A 4,628-nucleotide genomic window follows, 5' to 3' on the forward strand; every position below is an offset into this window, starting at 1 on the left:
CCCTTAGTGATCTTGCCCATTCTTGAGGCATTAAGCATCATTTGGACACTGATGAGCCTATTTCTAGCCCTGTTCTCTCTTTGAGCTTCAGATTCACATAACTAACTTCCTGTTCAGCCCCTCCCTCTTCTTGGAAGTCTCAAACTTTGAACTCTTGGTTTGGTTCCCTCTGTTCACCTTACCACTTGAGCTGATCCAGCCCTCCTGCCTTACCCAGCTCAGAAGACAACAACACGGTTCATCCAAATGTTTAAACCTACAGCCTCACACCATCATTCTTACCTCCTCCTGGTCCTTCTCATATCAATGTTGGAAAATTTCATTGGCAATGCCTTCAAAATATCTCTGGAGTCAAACCAAGCCTGTCCTTGCTGCCACACCCTGTCCCATTTGTTCTTCAAACAGGAGCCTGGGTGATCCTTTAATATGACAAATCATATCATGTCTATTCTCTGTTTAAAACTCTCAGGTGATATCTTAGCCAATGCAATAGGACAAGAAAAAAATAAGTTTGTAAAAGAAGAAAAGAAACTCACGATGGATTCTGATCATGAGAAACATCAAATTACAGGCTGGGGTTGTGGCTCAGTGGTAGAGCGCTCGCCTAGCAAGTGCGAGGCCCTGGGTTTGATCCTCAGCACCCCATAAAAATAAATAAATAAAATAAAGGCATTGTGTCCAACTACACCTAAAAATATATATTTTTTTAAAAAAAAGAAACATCAAATTACATTTCATTGTTATTTCTCGTCAGTCTCTTTCAGTCTGCAAAGTGTTCTTATTCTTTCTCCAACTGTTATGTTCTCAACTGTTCTAAAGGGGGAACTTCCAACTGGGCCCACCCAGTGCATACATTGATAGAGTGTGTATGTTGGCTTCAGTAGAAACCACAAAAACTTTCCAAATGGATTATATTCAAATGCAGTGGTTGCCCATCCCCAAGAACACTTGGTGTTTTCTATGTTCTGCTTAATGTTAGTCCTTCTGGTGGAAGTGAAATGAGTTCTAATGTAGTTGAATTTGCCTGTCTAATGATGTGAAGCACCTTTCATGTGCTCAGTGCCATTTGTATATCATTTTTTGTGAACGTCTATTTAATTATTTTCTTCATGGAAAAATTGGTTTGTCTATTTTTTTTCTTTTTTATTAACCTTATTTTAAATTTAAAAATCATAACTGTACACAGTGGGTATGATGTGATCTGTTAATGTATGTATGCAATATGATTAAATCAAGTTAATTAACATTTCCATCATCTCACTGTCCCATTTTTTTTTTTTTTTTTGGTGAGACATTTGAAATTTTCTTAGTTATTTTGTAATATACATTATTATGAACTAGAGTCACTCTACTGTACAATAGATCTCAAAAACTCATTCCTCCTGGCTGAAAACTTTGTACCCCATGACCAACAATTTCCAATTCTGTTTCTTCCCATGACTTTGTATTGATACGTATGTGTTTAAAAAATGTTCTTATATTATACAAGTCATTAAATGTTGAAAATTTTAAAATGTTTATAGAGGAAAACATGGGCAAATAATATCTTCATTATCTTTGAGTAAGTAAAGATGTATTTAATCAAATATAAAAGACAGTAACTGTAAAGAAAAGATTGATAAATTGAACATTAAGAACTTCTGTTCCCTGAAAAACCTTTAATAGAGTCAAAAGGAAAGGCATAGAGTTGGAAAAGACAATTTGTTCTACATACAGAGTAGCTGTGTGTGTGTGTGTGTGTGTGTGTGTGTGCGCGTGTGAAGTAAACTGAGATCCAACAGTAAAATGCAATACTAAGTCACAAGGGGAGGGCGCTCCCTGTAGGGTCATGGATGACTCTCACATAAAGTTCATCAAAAGGAAACAAGAGAAAAGAATAGCTATTGCCCAATCACATCTATATAAAGTTCAAAAATAGGCAAAACTCAGTTTTCCATTTGCAAAACTTACCGTGGAGCTAACAGATGCTCCTTGGCGTACGAAGGCGTTGTCCCAGTAAACCCATCACAGGTTGAAAATATCACAAGTCAGAAATGCCTTCCGTGCACCTGCAGAGCACGCAGCTCAGCCTCGAAGCGCACCAGAGAGTCGGCCGTGTGGCTGCCTGGGAGCTGCGCTTACTGCCTCTGCCCAGCATTGAGAGAGGATCTGACCACATATCAACTGCTAGCCCCGCAAAAGATCCAAATTCAAAATTTAAAGTACGGTTTCTATGGAACACAAATTACTTTTATGCTATTGGAAAATCACAAGTTGAACCATCGTATACTGAGGACCATCTGTGAACGTAAGACTGTGCACTTCATATGTGTGCTAAGAAGAACTCCCTCCAGGGCTTTCCATCACAGTCAGATAAGCCCAGGTTTCAGGGAGGACATAATAGGGACCCCACCCAGGTCCCTGACCCCTCCTGCTGTCTGTGTCCACCTCCCTCGCTCCCTCTGGCCGTCCTGGCTATTGCCGATGCTTCGGCACACAGAGCTGGGAACTGAGGCTCCCAGTCCTTCTCACCCCCCACCACCAGGTAGAGGACATTTCTCCAGCCCACTAATGGCAAGCTTGCTCATGTGGTGGGTTCTGGTCAATGGAATGTGCAGAGATCCCTGGGGTTCCGTTCCCGGCTGGGCCCTAAGGTGGCTCGCCATGCTCTGCCTGTCCTATATCTTTCCTGCTCCAACTTAAGAACATGCCCTCCCTGGCCTGCTGATCCAAAGAGGATGAGAGATACAGATGTGCAGTTTAAAGGCAACCCCACTGAGCCCACCCTGCACCAGCCAACCTCTAGCTGAGCTGCAGAGCGGCATCAAGAATACATAATTGTCCTGAGACAAGTTTGGGGGTGTTTGTTATACAGCATCATGATGGCACTAGCTGACTAATACACCACCTGAGCATCTTTATATTTGTTGTTACTTCTGCCCCCAAAGCTTTTCTTCCAGGGTTCACATGCTCTCACTCAAGTCCTTGTTCAAATGCCCCTTCTTCAGGGTCCTTCTCCAACCGCCATATCTAAAATAGCACCGTCTGTCCCCCACCTTTCCCTACCTCCTCTTGTCCTGCTTTATATTTCTTCATACTACTTACTGCTACATGATGTTTTATGAATTAATTGTTCATCTGTTTATTCAGCCTTCCATAAGAGGATGCAAGCTCCCCAGAGCCAGATACTTTATCTCGTGCATTTGCACCCCCCGTGCCTAGCACAGTGCCCAGTTCAACTGGGGAGTTCAATAAGTATTTGTTGATTGGACAAACCCGCCTGTGTCCTCTCCCCTGCCTACCAAGGAGACGCTGGCACAGACACACAAAACGACCCAGTGTTAGTTTGGTGGAAGGGAAAAAAGCTAAAACAGAGAAACTTGAGGAGGCTGACCCACCAGCCCCTGGGAAAGCCGTGCCCCTGTGAAGATAATGAGGTACAGAGGTCCTGTCCATAGAAGCTCACTTTCCCCAGGCGTCCCTTCCTGGACTCTCCCAGAAAGGGAACAGGCCCCAGGCGGAGGCAGAGCGGCCACCTTGGGGCCCCAGCTGTTGGCCTGCTCCACCCACTCACTAGATCTTACCCAAGTCTGACCACAGTCCAAGACCAGGTTGAATTCCGCCGGGTGTCCACCTCCGTGCTGAGCTCTGCGTGGGCTCCTGACCTCCAAGAGCTGGCCGGGTAAACAGCTCCTTCATTCCTATTTACCCAGGCAATGCAACTCGGCAGCTGAGGAGCTTAACTGGCAGAGCAGGAATTTGACCCCCTGCCCATCTGTCTGGTCTTGAAGCCCTGCCCCCCTGCATGGGGTGGGGGTACCTCACAGAGCTGGTGGGCCTCAGAACCAGCTGTAAGTCCCCTGAGGGCTCCCGAGTCGGGAATCTGACTTTGTGGAAGCTGCACATTGAATCTGATCCGCTGTCTGGGAATTATTTTCCGGATCTTAGGTGGATAAATAAGACAATTCTTCCTTTTTGGCTTCAGAATAAAGCTTCCTCTTGAAATGCTTAAATAAGGGAAGGAGAAGACACCTACATACACCTATAAATAGAGGTGTAGACAGAGTTAAGGAGATAAATAATCTTTAAAAAGGGAAAGAGGAAATGGCGCTAGAAATATTTAGAGGGAACAAACGGATTTGGAGAGTATAAAAATGGCCTTGGCTTCTACCAGGACCTAGCCCAGCGGCTGCAGAGGTTTGCACACAGAAGTCTTTAGCCAGAGGACAGGAGAGATGCAGAAATTTTCTCATCAAATAACTTTCTGAGCGGCAGAGCAAAGGTCTCTGGGTGTGTGCCAGCTCACCCCACCCGAGGGTGGCCCTGCACAGCAGACAGGGCCGCAGCAGGACGAACCCAGAGTACAAACAATGAGGTCAGCAACACCAGCCTGGGCCTGAGAGAGGGTCGTGGTCAGCCCAGAAGGAAGGGGGTCCTCAAGTCATCCCTGGGGGCTCTGTGATTCTCCCAGGCTGGTGGCTTCGCGTAGCAGCTAAGAGCAAGGCACTCTGGTGACAGACAGACCTGGCCCAGTCTTAATTCTGCCCGTAGCTGGCTGTGATCTATGAGCATGAGGCGTCCCCACTCTGGGTCTGTGAGCAGGAACCACAGCACCTGCAGGATCCCGGGGTTTCAGGGGGTGAGATCAT

General features: G+C 45.4%; 1 non-coding gene across 1 annotated transcript; it reads left to right on the forward strand.

Moving 5' to 3' along the window:
* Positions 1–573: 573 nt before the first annotated feature.
* Positions 574–646, forward strand: Trnaa-agc (transfer RNA alanine (anticodon AGC)). Its single transcript has one exon. It is a non-coding gene; the product is annotated as a tRNA-Ala (tRNA).
* Positions 647–4,628: the final 3,982 nt, after the last annotated feature.

Source organism: Callospermophilus lateralis, chromosome 3 (assembly GCF_048772815.1).
Source record: "Callospermophilus lateralis isolate mCalLat2 chromosome 3, mCalLat2.hap1, whole genome shotgun sequence".
NCBI classification, from domain to species: domain Eukaryota; kingdom Metazoa; phylum Chordata; class Mammalia; order Rodentia; family Sciuridae; genus Callospermophilus; species Callospermophilus lateralis.